This window comes from Podarcis tiliguerta (genome assembly GCF_965153285.1).
Source record: "Podarcis tiliguerta genome assembly, chromosome: 5".
Classification (NCBI taxonomy): domain Eukaryota; kingdom Metazoa; phylum Chordata; class Lepidosauria; order Squamata; family Lacertidae; genus Podarcis; species Podarcis tiliguerta.
The window spans coordinates 9,816,402-9,836,724 of record NC_139538.1 but is presented as its reverse complement, the minus strand read 5'-3'; the positions used below and the strand labels follow the sequence as shown (position 1 = coordinate 9,836,724).

The 20,323-nt window shown below is 42.1% G+C and overlaps 1 protein-coding gene across 1 annotated transcript in view; it reads left to right on the top strand.

Annotated features, from left to right (window-relative positions):
* The window catches only part of LOC310678420 (uncharacterized protein), a 456,546-nt gene that overhangs the window by 286,969 nt on the left and 149,254 nt on the right, over window positions 1-20,323 (top strand). The window lies entirely within an intron of this gene.

Sequence of the window (20,323 nt, the reverse complement as noted above, 5' to 3'; positions counted from 1 at the left end):
TCAAGCGGGTTGAAAACCAGCTGAGGAGCCATTGGATGAGGTGTAAGTATGGCTTCATGGGTGGACAGAAGGCCTACCAAGTGAGATGGCACATCTACTTCTCATGGAATTCCTAATAACCCCACTGACAGCAACAATGGCACAGCTGCGTTTAATATCGCTGCTGCTAGGGCTTGAGGGGCGTCCTGTACCTGGAAGAGAAGGGAAAGGTTCATGCACATGCTAAAGCAAGGGGAGCGCACCCACTTCTGCCTCTAGCCCTGCCCACCACTGCAATGCGGCCCCCAGAAGACTGCCCAGAAACTAATGCGGCCCTCAAGCGCATATGAATGTAAATGTAGAGGAGCGAGATTACCATTTTGATCCTACAGCCTTTTAAATGTGCCTGTGGGGGGTATATTGTTTTGTTGTTTTAGTTTTATTATTTACTTGTGTTTTACTTTGTATTTTATTCTGTGAACCGCCCTGAGATCTTTCGATGGAGGGTGGTATATAAATTTAATAAATAAAATAAAAATAAATGTTGAGCATTGGTGTCGGTGGGAAGGGATTTATTTTTTTAACGCAAGATAGAGAAAAAACCTGCTGGGCTTAGGACAGGGCAGTTTTTCCACCACAGAATCTGCATTACTACCACGTTGGGATTGCTTACAGAGTCAGTTTTAGGGGAGCATGGCTGAGTGAGCTGCTCTGGGCACTGGGCTGCGCAGGGTGCCATAACAATGCTGTAGAACAGAGCGTGAGAGGCAGGGGGCGCCAAATGTTAGCGTTGTACAGGGCGCTGCTGGAATTTGAGAGCCCAAAATCAATCACTGGAGAAGAGCCTGGAGAAGAGGAGATTAAGGGGTGATATGATAGCCATGTTCAAATATATAAAAGGATGTCACATAGAGGAGGGAGAAAGGTTGTTTTCTGCTGCTCCAGAGAAGCGGACACGGAGCAATGGATCCAAACTACAAGAAAGAAGATTCCACCTAAACATTAGGAAGAACTTCCTGACAGTAAGAGCTGTTCGACAGTGGAATTTGCTGCCAAGGAGTGTGGTGGAGTCTCCTTCTTTGGAGGTCTTTAAGCAGAGGCTTGACAACCATATGTCAGGAGTGCTCTGATGGTGTTTCCTGCTTGGCAGGGGGTTGGACTCGATGGCCCTTGTGGTCTCTTCCAACTCTATCATTCTATGATTCTATGACTGTTGCATAGCAAATGTATATAGGATTGTACCCAGAGCTGTCCATTGAAGAAAAGACAACAGTGTCTTTGTTCCAACTTAGTAACTGACTTTTGCCAAATATCATTTAGAAGTACTTGCTTTATTCTTAGGGTTGCCAATTCTTCTGGAAGGGGCAAATGCTGATGTAGTGAATTTGCACATTCTTGTTTATTTCCACGCGTGCCCTTATAGTGCCCCATTATTATTTTTTCATCTATATCATGTTGACACAAATGCTAATCGACACAATTTATTACTGTAATCACTCCCCATCCAAATTTTAATTCAAGTAGCCCTCAGTCCACCCATGTATTTCCTACACCAGGGCTGAGTCCTCTCATCTACAATTTTGCAAGTGTTTCTAGCTCAGAGGATACAATTTCCAAGCAGTTGCCATCTCTTCCCTTCTTAGAAATTAGCTATTAGACTTCTATGCTTAATCTATATCAACGTTAACCAGTGTTTCTTCTGCTAAGAACTGCTGGCAACCTTTTTCAAATGGTGCAGTCAATACATGTTCACATAATCCTTCAACTAAAAAACGTATTTCCCTCTTTTCCTGCATTCCTTCTTTTACCTCCCTCCTTTAAGATTATCCCTTTATAGTATCTCCTACTCCCTCGGCCAATAAAGTAAGATGAGCGCCGCAACCCCAGAGTCGGCCACGACTGGACCTAATGGTCAGGGGTCCCTTTACCTTTACCTTTCACCTCTTTCTTGTCCTCCAAATCTGTTGTGAAAATCTCCATAATGCTATTCTAATAAAATTACAACCCTATTCTGATAAAACTGAGATTAGCTTTCAAAATTAGAGCAGGTAAATCAGTATAAAATAAAAACTAGAGTAAAAATTATATTCAACGTCACACCAATTTCACCAAGAATGAAATCAGAGTGGTTTGAAAACAAATGAATTAATATTAAATTCATATTTTTCAAATTCTTGAAGGCTTGTTCAGATTCTGGAATGCTGTGTTCTGGAATGTGTCCATAGTGTTGCCTATAAAGTCCTAAATGGCCTGGTACCTAGCTATCTGAAGGAGAGCTTTCTAACACATTAACCTGCCCAAATGGTTATTATTGGAGGCCTTCATTAGAGTCCCAAAATGATATCTCAAAAACGGCTCAACAACTTTGGCAAAAAAATTTAAATATATAAAGCTCAACAACTGATAGCACCTGAATCCATATCTCCAGATTATTTATTTATGTCATAAAAGTTATACACCACTTGACTGTTTTTAAAAAATCAGTTAACAAAAGATGAAACAGTAAAATCAATAAAAAAATACAACCCTGCCTTAAACCATACAAAAGTTAAAATACTAAAACAGATAAAAAATACTTCCGCTTTCTAAGCATCTGGTTTGTCTAAACAGGGATGTTTTAGCAGGCACCAAAAAGAATACAAAGTATAGGAGCTGCCGCACTAAGCAATCAAATTTTTACAAATGTGGAACGGGTATTATGTGGCACCTGTAGTAGTGCCAATTCCACTGATCAAAGCAGTCAAGTGGGCACATATGGGGGAGGGCAATGCCTTAGGCAACCTGGTTCCACATTGTTAAGGGCTTTATATACTAATAATAACACCTTGAACTTGGTTGGCCCTGTAGCAAATCAGCAACCAGTTCAGATCTCTGAGCACATGTGTTATGTGCTAACCAGGCCTCACTCCTGTTAGCAATTGTGCTGCAGCATTCTGCACTAACTTCAGCTTTTGGATCAAGTGTGAGGGAAGCCCCACATAGAGTACCGTATTTTTTGCTCTATAAGACTCACTTTTTCCCTCCTAAAAAGTAAGGGGAAATGTGTGTGCGTCTTATGGAGCGAATGCAGGCTGCGCGGCTATCACAGAAGCCAGAACAGCAAGAGGGATTGCTGCTTTCACTGCGCAGCGATCCCTCTTGCAGTTCTGGCTCCTGAGATTCAGAATATTTTTTTTCTTGTTTTCCTCCTTCAAAAACTAGGTGTGTCTTGTGGTCTGGTGTGTCTTATAGAGCGAAAAATACGGTACATTGCAGTAATTCAGTCTTGAAGTAATCAATGCATGAATTACCATGGCAAGGCTTTCCTGGTGCAGAAATGACTGTAACCTGGAACTCCTAATGTCTACAGCTTTATGTCGATATTAAATAGCACCGGAGATAAGATAGTCCCCCTGCGGCACCCCATAACATAGCTGCCAGGGGGCTGAAAGTATTTTTTGCTTGCTGTTATTCAGCAGGGTTAGCAACTTTTGCTTATTTACTGTCAATATCAAGACTATGAAATGTTGCAGTTAAAGCAAGATGGCTGCTTTTCTGCCTTTCTTTCCATGATCTGTGAATGACATTACATAAGAACATCAGAAAAACCTGCTAGTCCAGGGCAATGACCCATCTAATCTAACATCCTGTTCTCAAAGTGGCCAGCCAGATATGGAGGAGAAGCCTGGAAACAGGATCTGAGCGCAACACCAATTTCCCCTCCTGTGTTTCAAGCAACTACCGTATTTTTTGCTCTATAGGACTCACTTTTTCCCTCCTAAAAAGGAAGGGGAAATGTGTGTGCGTCTTATGGAGTGAATGCAGGCTGCGCAGCTATCCCAGAAGCCAGAACAGCAAGAGGGATTGCTGCTTTCACTGCTCAGCGATCCCTCTTGCTTTTCTGGCTTCTGAGATTCAGAATATTTTTTTTCTTGTTTTCCTCCTCCAAAAACTAGGTGTGTCCTGTGGTCTGGTGCGTCTTATAGAGCGAAAAATACGGTAATATGCAGAAGCATACTGCCTCCAACCATGTAGGCAAAAGCATAACCACTGTGGCTATCTGCTATTGCTAGCCTTACCCTCCTTGAATCTATCTAACCCTCTTTCAAACTCATCCAATTTAGCGGCCATCATTGCCTCCCATTAATATCTCCCCCCCCCCTCAAGGTTGTTTATATCCCCACCCCTTTTTTGCAATAGCCCTGTGAAGTAGGCTAGGTTAAGTGAATACAGGTTCCTAAGTAGCAGTTTTCCTCAACAGATTGTGGGAGGGATTGATGCAGGGACCCCAAACCACACATAGTGTATTTGGCCCAGGGAATCCTATTTGCATCCCTGATACCCACATAGACAGCTCAACCCTTTGCATATGGTTCCAGGTGAAAATGTCATTCAAAGTTATCATGATAGAATCACTTAATGCGTAGGTACATGCCCTTTCATAGGTCATAGTAAGCTAAGTCGGCTGATCAACCAGCTCCAGCTATCTTGCTTATATTCACTCCACACTTGATATCAGTAAGGACATAATTGGTCGCTCTAGAGATGATGATATCATCACATCACAGATAATTATTTTATGTTTGATGGGGGGGAGAGAAGTCGTAATTAATTATGGATTTATAATTAAGGCCCCATTGAGAAAATAATTTACAACAGGGATAACCTCATTTATTATGTGAGTATAAGTAATAGATCCTCTCTCAACTTCATGGCACTTGTTTTGAAGTACAGAGCACTATCTGTTTTTTGTTGTTGATTGAATGGGTGTATTCATGTATTTGAAATGTAAGTGTTTTGAAAGGAATCTCTTAGTCTTTTAAGCTTCCCCCTCTACCATGTTAGACATCAATAACCTGCCAGGAGGGTGGAGGAGATTATAGGAAGAAAGATGTTTTGTTGATACTCCTGCTTATTTTTTAATTATGTGAAAACAGTGAGATGTTGTGAATGTGAGTTAATGTGCTAGGACAAAATCCAACCATAGTTTAAGCCCCCATTTATTTCAATGAGAGAGTTAAGCTTGTTCAATAAATCTTTGCCATTAACATCACTAGAGCTAAAGCATGTTTTATTTTAATTGGAACATCCCCTTACTATTGAATGTGTGATTTCAACACTCTATCCATAATGGCATTATTTATGATTCAATGGTGCATTATTTGTAGTATTCAAATGTGCGGGGTTTTTTGTTTTAGCTTTCCCCCCAAAAAACAAAAAAGTACACCAGCTGATGGTTCATTTGAATGGTAATATAGACGCGAATGATTAAGGCAGGGGTCAGCAACCTAAGACCCATGGGCCAGAAGCAACCAGCGGAGGTCGTTTGACCGGCCCATGAGCCACCCCCAAACTAAGCTGCCTGCTCACGTGCTGCGCTAAACCAACACAGCGCAGGGACTCGCTTCTGTGCCACTGGAAATTGCGTCTGCGCATGCACAGATGCTGAAAATCGCATCTGCACAGACACCAACACCAAAAATCACACCTGTCCACATGTAGACGCTGAAAATCATGGGCGGGCGTGATCCGGCCCAGGCAAGCTAAATCTTGCTGACCCCTGGATTAAGGTGTGCAGTTATGAGGTTGTTCACCCATGAGGAGTACAACAGAGAATACACCATTCTTAAGAAGGACCAATTGACTGCTAACCATTTACAGAGTAATAATAATTTATCTGATGGAATGTGAAAACTTCCAAAACAATGGTAGTGTGATCATGTTAATTCTCCTGGAGATTTCTGAGGCTTTCGCTTCTCTTGACTATGGCATTCTTCTGAATAGTGTATGTGCATTGGGGTTTGTGGGCACTGTATTCCAGTGCCTCCCCTCCTATTTGGATGACCATTTCCAGAAGGTTGTGCTTAGAGATTACTGCTAAGGCGTGTGACTTTTACACTGTGGGGTCTCCTCTTTTCTCCCACCCTTCTGAATATCTACATGAAACCTCTTAATGAGGTCAGCTGGAGATTCAAAGCAAGGTATCATCAAGTGCGTTGATAACACACAGCTCTACTACTTGTTTTCATCAGCCAGGTGGGGCAGTGGAAGCATCTTTAATCAGTAATGGACTGGATGGTGTCACGAGCTCTGTGGATAATTTTTGGCAGGGCTGGTCAGAGGGGGAGGAAGATCAAGACAAGACAAGTGAGACTCTAGGGAGGGGCACAGTGCTCAAGGAGGTGCTGATTTGGATGCATTGGAGAGGCCCAATGGGTTGTCTGGAGACAGTCCTGCCTCGGTGTCATCGGATGATCCTAATGCATTGAAAGAGCTGTCCGATGCCAACTGTGCATCTCATCAGTGAAACACTCACCACCTCCGGGGCATTGTAGTGACTTTTGGAATAAAGCCTTCAACAATAACTGGGCTGTGAGTACTGTGTTCATGAGTGGGAGCCAGGACCAATAAACTGATGGACACAGTACATCTTGGATAGAATTCTGTTGGTGCGTAGTTCATCTTTCTGATGGTGTACAACTTGTTGTGGAGGGGATGAGTTGTTGGACTCTCTTTAATGAATCAGATTCACAGGAGAATAAATACACAGGGTTCTTAGAAGCTTCAGAGAGCCAATTCAAAGTGCTGGTTATCACATTTTAAGCCCTAAATGGTTTCAGACCTTGGTACCTCATGGGCCTCTTTCTGCCTGAGCCTGTCTGAACTTTACATTAATCACCAGAGTTCCTCTGTGTTCAGTCTCTGAAGTTAGGTGAGTGGTGGCAGGATAGGACTTGATCAGCTTAGATGCCCTAGATGCAAAATGCCTCTAGGGAAGAATGATGGACACCAAAATTGATGTCTTTTTCAGAACCAGGTATAGAGTTAATTCCTTGCTCAGCCTTCCAGTATGATATGTCAGATAGTTTTAATAGAGATTGTTTTTTTGGTTATATCAGCAGTGATGGCTGGGCATGGGCAGCTGCACAGAAGTGGCACCCCCTCCTGGGCCACTATGTTCACAGAGACACGGATGGGGTGGGGCAAGGCAGCTGCAAGCTGGGGGAACTCTGAGTTGTTTGTGGCATCCTGCGCATGTGCGCACACCTGCATGCTACCAAGACCACCCTGGAGGTCTTTTGCCCTGCCCCATCTTCATCCTGGTGAAGGCAGTGCAGCCATCACTGGGAGGGTGCATCCGCTGCTACAGTATGTTCCTGGCCAACTACTGCTGAACTCTTCTGGATTCTATCCTTGCTGTGTTTCCAGTGTTAATTGTGGATTTCAGTTGTTGAGCGTTACTTGTTAAGTGCTGACTATGGAGTGTGCTTGCTATTTTATTGTGTTGCTATGCAGTTTTTAAGATTAGATTTTGAAATTGGAGGGCAGCATATTGTTATAGATTTAGAGTAAACCCTACAAATTAATAAATTCTAGGATTGTGATTATTTGGGGTGGGAAGTGAGAAATATAAGCTGCAGAGGAATTCCTGGGCAGCCTGGCCAACCTAGGGCCATTAGGGAACAATAGAGGCCCACTGAGGGTCCTTGCCAATGCAAAAGAACTCCTTCCCCCCTGCCCTGATGTGTGAACAGAGGCAGGGGTTTGAAGGGTTACCAAGGTAATGGGTTGTGTTTTTGAGCAAGGGTTTATGGGAAGAAGGAGAAGGAAGAAGAAAGTTGAGATCCATCTTGAGCAGAGGACCAAAAGTTGCCTGCACTGCTGTGGACCATGCCATAAGATCTGGACTCCCTCTATGCAGAGTGAAGGTGCAAATAAGTGAATAAACCATATTTATTAAAGCACAACAGTCTCCGCTGTGTCTTCCATTCTCCAAAGGGACACAGACCCTGTGTGGGTGCCTGGGACCCCATGGGCTCTCATCACCACTCAGCAGAGAGGGGCAGGCACCTGGCTTTAGTAACAATATAGATATCCTAAACATTGGAATCATATGCTTATTAGCTTTCCTCCGGAATGAAGTGTTCCTGTTTCTGTACAAAGAAATGAGCACAATAAGCTATTTCACATTTCCACTAGAGTGTGCTTAATTAAGAGGGAAGAGGGGAGAAGCTTTCTGGGGAGCACTATAAGTCAGGCAGAAGGTGCTTATCACTGTGTGTATATGTGTGCGCCTTCAGACAGTAAGTGATATTTGCTTTTGCCATTGCTGTAGTGAAACCTGTCCCAAAGATTTGCAGGGCACAGCACCCTTCAAATGGAAATCCTTCCCCAGAAGGCTCGCCTGGTACCAGCCTTGATGTCTCTGCAGCACTTGGCAAATTTTTGTTTACTAGTCTACTGTCTTATAGCTGATCTATGTTTGTGTGGCTTATGTTGGATTTCTCTGATATTGCAATCTCATATTGCAATATATTGTTCTTTTACTGAGTTTTATTGTATTTGTTATTATTCTTTTAATAGTGAAATCTGGTAAACTGGGACTGTGTAGTTCACATTATTGACTGTTCCTCCATACAGGAATTTCCTGCATATAGAACACTAGCAGGACAAGGAGAACTAGGAGCAAATGTCCCTGACATGCTAGCTTTTTATGTGCAGGAAATGATGTATGGGGAAGCACTAAGTCATGGGGCATGCCTCCACATCTGTCTGCTGACAAGGTGTAGCTTAGATACAGTGTTACACCCCACCTCAAATGAGAAAGTAGCCTGCAATTTACATAAGGATGTTTCTTGATTTCATGGAATATTTAGCATCCACTTGTGGATTTCTTTGATATTTTAGAAGAGAAAAATATTAATAGTAAGTTGCTTTGGATTGTTTAGGCAAGATAAAGCAAATTACAAAGTATAATAATAATAATAATAATAATAATAATAATAATAATAATAATAATATTGAAGTCATCATAGAACATGAAGATATAAATCAAGTTGTAAGGACTTCAAAAACAATGGCCAATACCATTTTTAGCCCAGAGTTATTGTTAGGAATAAAATAGGTATAGAGAGTCAAAATGAGGTCTCTACATCATATAACGGGAATGTGATTCTTAAAGGTTTGTGATTCTTAAAGGTTTGTGATGTCTGGTACTGTTAGATGGATATTGGCAGGTATTGTCTACACATTGGGAATGATGTATTTTTCCAGCCACAGTAAGTGCCATCATTCAGATGCCAGACCTGTGCTTAACACTGTGCCAATTTCTCCCTGATAAACCCTGACAGTACATTGTTCTCTTGTCAAGGGGCATTATCCTACCAATTCAGCAAAAAAAAATATTTTTTTCCCTTCATTTGGACAGTACATCTTACAGACATTCCCTTCTTCTATTGATTTGTTTTCTCCTACCCCTTTCTCCTTCTTTTGTTTTCTTATCATAGCTTCAGGTTATTAAGTGCAAAGTATTGATGGGAATGGATGGGTTTTGGTCGATGGAGAGCTAATGCATCCCTAATCCGGCCATTGTTACAGAGTTGTGCTTTACTCTGGGTTCCTGATGGGGGGGAAAGGTGCAAAGCTGTTGATCCTCGTTTTATTTGTCACAAACCCATCCATCAATCAAGCACAGGCATGTCTGCATGCTGAATGACATGTGGGTCTCAGCTGAAAAAACTCGATAACAGTGTATTGTCAGGTTGCTCACTATTTTCCCCCGATAAGAAATACATTTGACTGAAATAGATAAGCATGGGACTACTAAAGACTTGGAGAGAGAGAGAGAGAGAGAGAGAGAGAGAGAGAGAGAGAGATACATGGCAACAGGGGCTATAGATCTTGTGTGTGTTAATGATACTTATGAGTAAATAAAATATGAGAAAGCATTCTACATACAACATGCCTTAGGTCTGTGATGTGCTCAGAGAATGGGTTATGTGAGTGTTAAAATAATCATATTTCATAGCTTGCTGCCTAGGCTTAAGCAACAGCCAAATTTATCCTCTTCAGCTACATGTGTAAGTGTGCTCAAATACATCTTAAGAATATAGAAGAAGACTTTTGAAAAGCAACACTAGCAAAGGAATTTACCCACTTTAAAAAATAAGAATGGTTCCCTAAATCATTTTAAACACTAATTCTTGCTTGCTTGTTTATGTAGAGCTAATAGATTTATAGGCAACAGTATCAACTTGGGTTCTGCTATTATTCCTTTCACTCTCATTGCTAGTTTTTTTGTCATTAAAAGCACTGGGAAAAATAATCTTATATAAATGCACGCACATACCATTTTTTCCTCGTTGTGTGTAGATATTTGCCCTTGGATATACTTTTACAGAAAAACACTTGATTGGTGTAATTTTAGCAACCAATATTTTGGGTCCTAAAAGTGAATATTGCAAACTGGGAAGATGACCTAGAAATTCATTGGCAGTGGTAACTGGCCTGCAACCCTTCTTCAGAGACACTAAGATGAACATGTTGTAGCCCCAAGAACTAGCGCACTTTGTAAGTAAGCCATTTTCCTCTCTCTCTCTCTGCTTAGTGACTAGGGGCTAGAAAACTACAAAAATCAATGTGGGAGTGCTTTAGATTTGTTTGGTAAATTACATGTGCTTGGCTGCTCTATTGTATCTGGCCCATATTCCATACTATATATTTTTAGATGGAACGGCTACATAATGCATAGACTCACTATTGATTTTTATAGATTTAACAGCATTTGAATTGGACCCAATGAGAAAGCAAGGAGTTACTTAAGAAAAGCGGCTTGTTGAACCTGGGGACGTGCCCATTAATGCTGGTAAATGTTTGTGTCTTGAGAGGCTGTAATTCCAATGTGTATTTTTTTAAAAAAAAAAATTGCACAGGCAAAATCTAACCTAACAAAAGAAATCAGAAATTCAAGTATTTTCTGCAAGGTTTGCTGAAGAAAATACTGTTTCCTTCTTATTTATGTGAATGGCTTTAAACATATGCACTTTGAAAACTACTCCATGGATAGCACAGAGGCTGGGCGGAAAGAGGATGGAAAAGGTAATAATACATCAATAAGGACATGTTAAAATCAGCCAGGGTTTAACCCTGCTTTTATTTTAACTAATTGACTATGTTATTAATTAATACTTAATTGATATGAACAATTTAAAGTATAGGCAAAAAAATATTCTGGCTGCTGGGGAAAAATTCCCAACTAGTACTTGGTAAGTTCAATATAATCCAACAAATGCAAAAAGAATGCTTGAGCAGAAAGAAGTGACCTGTCTTCATCTCAATGTGAGTTGTCAAGGTCAGGATAACAATTTTATATGATCAGCACTGACTGCTAGTTTGTTTCTGGGTCCAGTTCAAGGGGTTCTGGTTTTCATCTTTAAATCCATATTTATCTTGGGTGCAGTCTATCTGAGCAGCTTGACCGCTCCCTAAGATCTGTTGGGGAGTCTCCTCTTCATGTCTCTGTGGTGGCTAAGGCAAAGTTAATTAGCAGGGTGAGAAATCCGCTCCACTTCCCAGTGGGTAGGAGTTGCGGTGGACCACATAGCCACCCACTCCCCACCGGGGGCGGGGGACTGTCCCCCCATAGCCTGGGGGATCCCAGCCACGTCAGAGCCCAGCCAGCCAACCAACCAACCCACTGGCCGGGGGGGCATGGCCGTGGCTGTTTAAATGGAGGAGCGAGTCAGAGGACTTCCTCTTTGGCCCACTTCCTCAATCACCCTCCCTCCCTCTCTATTTTGCAGGTTAGGCAATGGCCTAGCTATGGACTTCAGTTGGTTGCCTTGGTTGTCCGAGGGGCCTGGTAGGAATATTTTCCACTTGGCAAATTGGCACTGGCCACTTGGTTTTCGCCTACCTCGTAGCAAACGTCACAACTTTGTTAGGGTTGCGGTTAGGCATTGTTTGACCTTGTGTGGGGGAGGGGAGGTGTGGCCATCACCTGCCCCTCCATGCTTAAGGGTATTCCGTTAAAGGAATCCGGGGGTGTTGATCTAGTCTGAAGCCCGGCTGGGGGGCTAAGGCCTTGACACAACCCCGATGGGAACACCAGGGGGAGCTTGAGTTGGTTCGCATCGAAAGGGCTCCCACTACCGGTGCCTTACCCTTACTGGACTTCTTGCACAATGGGCAGGAGTCAGATATAGTCAGGTCCAATCAATGCCTAAGCCAATACCGCTCACATTCTGTAGTTTCAATAAAGTTGTGGCCAAAATTTGCCCAATAACATAAACCTAATATCCGTGTCCTTGTGTGAGTTATTCCCAACGAGGGGGTGGCTGCGGGGTCTCGACACACAAAGCCTCCTCTGTGGCCACGTCATTCTAAGCTTTGGGCTATCGTACCCTGAGATGTCCATTCAGCTCCCTCTCTGCCTGCCTTCCTCACCCAGCTGAGACATTCTGAAAGATTAAAAGAAACTGCTGCTTGCGGAAGGTGCTGCTTGCGGTGACGGCTGTGGGTAATATGGCGCCCTGCGCAAGGCCAAAATTTGACACACACACCCCACAAGCCCTTGTGCTGCCTTCCCGAAGCTGGGTAAGACAGGCATGGGGCTTTGGGAAGGAGACGTGAGGCTCTGAAAGGGTCCCAGAGCCCTCCCACCTCCTTCCCAAAGCTAGAAAGCGCCAATAAGGCTTTGGGAAGGAGGAAGAAGGACTCTAGGAACCTGTAGAGTCTTGCAGCTCCTTCCCAAAACCTGGCACCTCACTTACCTTGCTGTGAGAAGGCTCCGCCCCTCCAGCTCAGCACCCCCAGTTCATGTGCACAGCTTCCGCAGCCCTTGATCCACCCCCGGTGATTGTTACTTTAGAAGTATCCCTGCCCGTGAAACAAACCATGTACAGTGGTACCTCGGGTTACAGACGCTTCAGGTTACAGATGCTTCAGGTTACAGACTCTGCTAACCTAGAAATAGTACCTCAGGTTAAGAACTTTGCTTCAGGATGAGAACAGAAATTGCATGGTGGCGACATGGCAGCAGCGGGAGGCCCCATTAGCTAAAGTGGTACCTCAGGTTAAGAACAGTTTCAGGTTAAGAACGGACCTCCAGAACAAATTAAGTTCTTAACCTGAGGTACCACTGTATAGTGAAAGCAGAGGTGGGAAGTGAACCATAGAGAAATGAAAACACCAACATGTTTTAATATAATAGCATCTTACGTTGAATATACGGTATCTCTTGTGACCATTTTACTTGCATTGCTGAATACGTTTTAAAATATTTGTCGATATTTCTCTTGAATTTTCTATGTCTTTTTCTGAAGGCCTTTAAGGGCCAGATATGCACTTCCTTCTGGAAAAGTATATCATTTGCAATAATGATACATTTAGGAAAAAAGAATAACACTCCGATTTCAGACCCTATGTTGAAGTGCCTGTACAAAGCAGTACCCAAGAAATACTTTAGTGATTATTTTCACATCCAAGAGTAGTTTATAACTACACTTTGAAAACATTTCTATGAAACATTTCAATATTAAAGTAATCACAGATTTAAAAGACTGCCACGCAGAGAACATAGCATGCTTGTCAATCAGTCATTTTAGTACAACACAATATCTACTACACTTCACCAAATAGAATCCAAGTTACATTTTAATTTGTACCTAATAATAGGTTGTTTTTGGTTTCAGAAGCAGCAATAATTTAACTCAAGAAATATGAGCCGTTTCACATGCCATGTACTTGTAATCTGTGCGGAAACTGAGGGGAAATGCAAATTCTAAATCTGATGGGTTTCTCAAACTCTAATCAATGAATGTGAATTTGATGAAATGGCATTGGCTATAAAGAAGCTTTGGTTTCTGGTGGCAATACTCCAGTTTGGGATTTGAGAATTAGGTTTCATAGCCAGAGGATCTTAGATGGTCAAATGTTAATGGGCAAGAATAAATTTAAGCTTCTAGGTGGAAATTATGAGGTCCAATTCTTCATTTGCCATATTTGGATTCATTTTTAAATGTCACTTCATAATATTAACTCAGTGTCTGATGTCTAAGAATGCCTATATTAGTACTTTGGTCAGCTGAGAGAGAACTAACTACAGGAAGCACATACTGATTTCTCTCGCATTTCTTTTCTTTTTACTTTAACAATGATTTTCTTTCCAAGAACTAAAATGCTGAAGAACCCATCCCACCAATCTATTTTCCTCTCTTTCTGGGGATTTGAAAACATATATATCTAGTGCTGTAATAAATTTATCTGCCTGGCTGATAGAGCCCACTTTAACAGAATAGTCAAGAGGCGGATTTAGGGCAGTGGTACAGCCACACTGGGCACACAGCCAAGGAGAGCACCTTCTCAAAGCCTGGTAAGTACTTGCCTGGTTTGGGGAAGGAGGTATGAGGGATCTGACAGGGTCCTAGCTTCTTCCTTCCTTCTTCCCAACATTGGGCAAGTTCTTATTGGCCTGCAAGCGTTTACTGGGCTCTAGGACCCTGCCATGGAGTTTTAGTTAAAGCTATGGTTTGCCCAGTAGTGATGTATGGAAGTGAGAGCTGGACCATAAAGAAGGCTGATCACCAAAGAATTGATGCTTTTGAATTATGGTCTGGAGGAGACTCTTGAGAGTCCCATGGACTGCAAGAAGATCAAACCTATCCATTCTGAAGGAAATCAGCCCTGAGTGCTCACTGGAAGGACAGATTCTGAAGCTGAGCCTCCAATACTTTGGCCACCTCATGAGAAGAGAAGACTCCCTGGAAAAGACCCTGATGTTGGGAAAGATGGAGGGCACAAGGAGAAGGGGATGACAGAGGACGAGATGGTTGGACAGTGTTCTCGAAGCTACGAACATGAGTTTGACCAAACTGCGGGAGGCAGTGGAAGACAAGAGTGCCTGGCGTGCTGTGGTCCATGGGGTCACGGAGAGTCTGACACAACTAAGTGACTAAACAACAACAACAACAAGGACCCTGCCAGAGCCTCGCACCTCCTTCCCAAAGCCTGGCTTAAGCCGACACCGTGAGAATGGGGGGTGGGCATCAAGTGTTGACCTTGCACAGGGCGGCAAATTACTAAGGTCTGCCATGGTAGTCATAGGGAAGCAGTAGATGTGACTCAGGATGGTGTTATACAATCTGAAGCCCCAGTTTCTTTATGGTACTACTTGTTGTTGCTGTTGTTTATGGTACTTATGGTACTTGTTGTTGTTGTTTATGGTACTTACTGAAATCTATTTAGGGCCAGTGGCGGAATTTGCACTCTCAGATTTCAGCAGCACCCTGTGCATCGCTAAAAATTGCCCCCCCTCCCAGCCTCTTGCGCTCCATTATTATACAGCATTATTGTGGCACCCCCTGCAGCATAGTGCCCAGTGCAACCGCACCGGTTACACTACCCTAAAATGACCTCTGTTAGGGCAATAGGTAACAGACAGTGAAGAGAGCACCCTTGATGGCTGTCTGCCTTTTCTTACTTTGTTTTTCTTCTCATCTCATACCGGCTGTCCTGTTGGAACCTGGGGTAAAATCGTTAGTACCTACCCACCTCCCAATAACAAGAGTTGAGGATCTGCACATTACAGCTATTAAATATTTATGCTAGTGTGAAGGTAGAAGGTAGAACCTTGGATCTACAGGAAATCCTTTTTAAGCCCCAATGCCTTGTTACCTTCGGGGCATCTTTCCAAGGGCCACATGCCATTGAATGTAAATTTAACATTTGTAGGCTAGTTTCTATACACAGTTTCACAGCCCTTTCTGTCCTAACCTCCTGACAAGCAAGAGCTAATTATCACTGTTCAGTGATACATTCCAGCTTGCCCAAAGCACTCAGTGTGCAAAGCAGATCCAGTGAGAGAGACTCCCAAGGGCCAGATAGAGAGGCCTGGAGGCCACATTCAGCCCACAGTCCTCAGGTTCCCGACCACAGACCTACATGTCTGCTGTCATCTCTCACATGGATCTGAGGCCTCCAAGGTCTGAGCTGATGCAGACAGCTGTACAATAGCAATATGTATACCATCTCTCCTAACACGCTGATACAACCCTTATTAGAGGATCAGAACTTTTAGAAGCTTTCATGAGAACTAATTTGTCATTCCCCTCTCTCACGGCACATAGAAGAGAGTTGTGTAACATATTGGCTATTAGGACTTGGATTCTTAAAATGGGGAGTGTGGGAAGGTGGATGAGAAAATAATTACAACTGCATTTCATTGGCAGTAAATGTGCTGCGCGCTCTGGAGTTCATCTCTTAACTATGTATCATTATCCACTGAGGTCTCCCTGGCTTGCTGTGTGCCCAACACTGAATCCATTTCTTTCATCTGTTAGAAAGTGCCTATATTGTGTAGTAAAACTTATCCTTTTGTGAGGCTACAGAAAACATTCCTCAGCTCTATGGCCGCCAACCTCTTAAGTAAATAGCTGCAGCTCTGTTCTTTGCAACTGCCATGGCACCTATCAAAAGTCAGTCCAAGTGGTGGATGTCTAGTGGCTGTCCAGGAACACTTGAGAGGTTAAAGACTTTGAGAACTGAGAAAGCAACTTGAAAAATGTAAATGAAAGCAAGACAGCTAGTTCATTGTCTTTCTTTCTTTCTTTCTTTCTTTCTTTCTTTCTTTCTTTCTTTCTTTCCTTTTTTCTTTCTTTCTCTCTCTCTCTCCCTTCCTTCCTTCCTTCCTTCCCCCCTCCCTCCTCTTTTTTTAAAAAAAGAGCAAAGTGCTTTGTGATTTCTCTGTGAAATGGGTGCCATGTGGAATCTTGTTACAAATATATAGTTCCAAGGGGAGAAAAATTGACTTAAAGCACATTGTGAGAGCTGCTTATTGAAGCATCAAGGACCTATGGTTCAGAGTGCCGTAAGATACAGTTTTTCCTGCTGGCATTGCTGGGAATAAACAGACACAAGACACTCACGCGTAAAGTTGCATGCACTGCTTGTCATTACCCATGAGGCATGCTGTGAAAAATAGAGTAATCATCTCACCAGTTCTAGTGGGTGAATTGCTCGGCTATAATTGTGCGGTATGTCTCATCTTCTACTTGCTGAGCAAGGAGAGCGTCTCCTCTACATGGTAGATGCTCCTGTTTCCCTAAATGAAGCTCATGGGTTGAATGAAGTTTTCCCCCCTCACCAGGCTAACTTTTTTGTTGGTTCCTTTTCTTCATTGCTGGGTCCTAGGGAAATAATCTGTTTGCACATACTCAGTGAATTAACTCGGAATTGGAAATGAGCTAGGGTCATTTCTTCCTCCAGGGCAATATGATGAGCCCTCCCTTGCATACCTCTCAAGGTTTGACAGAGGAGAATAATTACATCACACTTCTCAAAAAAATAACATTTTCAAATTATGAATATTCAGTAGAAACTACTACTGTTATGAGTCCCACTTCCTTCATACAACAAACTGGATAATACCAGCCAGGGCCAGCTGGCCCATGAAGTAGGGTGAGGTAGCCGCCTTGGACAGTGGATCTGGACCCCCTGGGAGGTGCAGCAGATCCACCTGTTGCTGCCTCTGCTGTTATCTCCTCATCCTCATCCTCCTCCACCACCTCCTCCTCCTCATCCCAATGCTGATCTTCACTTTCCCTTTTCATTCTGAGGCTGATCTTCACTCTCCACTTCTTCATTCCCTGCTTTAATTCTGATGCTGATTTTCACTCCCCATTAAAAAAGAACTGTAGAGACACATACTGTATTTGCAAGTATTGCATTTGGCTGAGTGGTGATGTACCTGCTGCATTGCTTGTTCAGTTTGTTTTTAATTGTATTTTCATGTCTTTTAGAGCCTTTCTTGTGCAGGCACTGTGTTCTGAAAGACAGGTTTTACAAATAAAAATCTTCTAAATAAATAAAATCATGCTTTGATTGGCTGATGGAAGTGGAAATGCTAGGGTTGGCCCTACCATTTGTAGAGTGAGACAGCTGTCTCAGGCAGCAGATGCAGATGGGTATTGTTTAGGGACCGCTTTGTGAGTCCCTCTTGTCTTGCCCTACATTCTCTTAAGCTCTGTTGTTGTCCTTAGGTGCGGTGAAGGGAATATGTTGGACTAATCTGAGAAAAGTTCCACATTGGAATCCTGGCTGGTCTCCATATGCAGACACTTCATTTGATTTCTCATAAGTTGATTATTCAATATAGTGATTTACAGCTGAATGTGAGAGCCAATTCCAGGGGTGGAGCTTGATAATATAGAATTCTGTGCGAGGTCAAAATTTGGCACCACTGCCCAGCTATTGCACTGCCTTTTCAAAGCCAACTAAGCAAGGCTCTGGACTTTGGGAAGAAGGCATGAGGCTCTGGCAGCATCCTAGAGCCCTTCCATCTCCTTTTCAAAGCTGAGCAAGTGCTAACTTTGGGAAAGAGGTGGGAAACACCCCTTGGACCCTGAAGCCTGTGCAAGGGAAGTGGTCACACTGCCCTAAATCCACCTCTGCCAACTCTATAGAAGAGCATTATGTTGGAGGGGATGGGTGTTGAAACAAAAGTTCTACTTGTGATGTTTGATCCATGAGTGAACCATATTTCTGGATGGAACTCTTCTCACCAAGAGCATTGCACCAGACTCATGATAATTTGATTGCACATTCTGTATTTGGAGAATATTAGAATATTTAGTTATTTTCACAAATATGGAAATTGGCATGTCAACCCAAGAGACTCTGATGCAAATTAAAACAGAACAGTGCTAGGTTAAAATATGGCTGAGGGGTTGTCCTATTTTAGTTTGCATTTTGAAGCTCTTCAGTGGTTTTTAAAAATCTGGGTTCCGATAAATCCTTAGGTTCTTTGGAAGTTACAGATTGTAAACTCACATTTCTTCTGGTTGTGTGTGACTTTTGCCTCAAGAAGCTGTTGTAAGGTCTGTCACAGTCGTGTATAAAGTAATTCCATATTTTGCACCATGATTATAACATTGTCCATATTACTCAGGACCCCCTCAACAGCCCCAAATTCTATTCTTTTCTTTTCTTTTCTTTTCTTTTCTTTTCTTTTCTTTTCTTTTCTTTTCTTTTCTTTTCTGGAAGTGCTTGGAATTGAAGTGATTCTGAAGGGTAGTATTTTGAACTGGAAACACCCAAAGGGAATATTTTTATTTTATTTATTTATTCAAATTGTATACTGCTCTTCAGCCGTAGACCTCAGGGCAGTTCACAGCATAAAAATACAAGATAAAACACAAAATAAATAATAAAAACAAAACAGTAATAAATTTTGTTAGTTGTGTTGAGCTTTCTGTCAATGAAATTGGTCAGAATCCACTGTTGGCATCTAATTTAGAAAAGAATTTGAATGAATGTTAGAATGATGCTGGATTGAAGTTAAGTGGGATTTTTTTAGCAGCAATGTTAAGGAGTATGTAAAAATGGATTGTTAACAGGTGATAATTTAAAGCTATAATATATTAGGATAAAAGATTAAGATAAAATTAAAGAGGGAAAGGATTTGCTGAATTAACCAATTGAACTGGAATGCAAGAAAGGGAGGTGTGAGGAGGTCAGGGAAACAAGTAAATGAAAGATAAGATATGGAAAGACTGATTTGTTTTTAACTGTTTCTATTTTGTATTTTCTTTTTCTTTTTATTCTTCCTTATTCTTTCTAATTTTTGTAATATATTGAAAACTTTAATAAATATCTTTAAAAAAAAAAAAAAAGACTTTGGACTTGCCTTCCCAACTGGTATGGGATACGGTTCTCTTCTATATTTCAATTGGGAATAATCAACACAGATCCATACTTTCCCACCTGTTACCAGTAATAACCATTGGACCGCACCAATCTGTGGGATCGCCAACAGGTTCAGTGACCTCCGTTTCCACTTCTTCCAGCTTTTTAAAGAGTGAAATTGGCACTTGTCTGGAAACAAATATGGGAAAAAATGGAATTTGGTTTCAGATTAATTTTATTTGAAGTTCCTATCCAGCCCAGACCCTGGAAGAGTGTGGGATAGTCTGTGTGTGGGTTGGCTGCTGACAATGTTTAATGCCATTTATCCCAGCCATTTAAGCAATACCAGGCCCTCACATGCTCTGAGTCTTAACAAGCATTGATATCACATAAATAACTTTTCTTTATTCACCATTATAATGCATAGTTGCTTTGAACCTTTCCACTGTTGCAGAGTGTTTCTCTCATTGTTGTTTTAGGTTTCTATCTGACTCTAGAAGGCTCTATCTTGAATGTAGTCTAAATAGTCAGTGAGAGAACTGTGACATCCACTCCAGAGTCTAGCTTACATTCAACTGGGTACCCATCCACGTTTGTTTGTGCTGCCACACTCTCATTTTAACTACTGGATTGTCTGCCAATTATTCCAGAAAGTAGTTATTTGTTGTACTGTTACACCTGCAAAGCATGCTCTTGTAAAATGTCTCATTTACATGCAGTTGTAGCAAACAGAAACTTCTGGCGGACAATTTTCCTTTCTGGGTTTTTCTGTTTCACCACTGTAACTTTCCCTCCCTGTTTTTTGGTATGCCTGCTAAAATTTCCCGTACCTCCCATTAGCAGCATATGTGGTGGGCCATGGAGCTGCCCTTCTGACACTGGCATCACTGCTGCTTACCTGCAC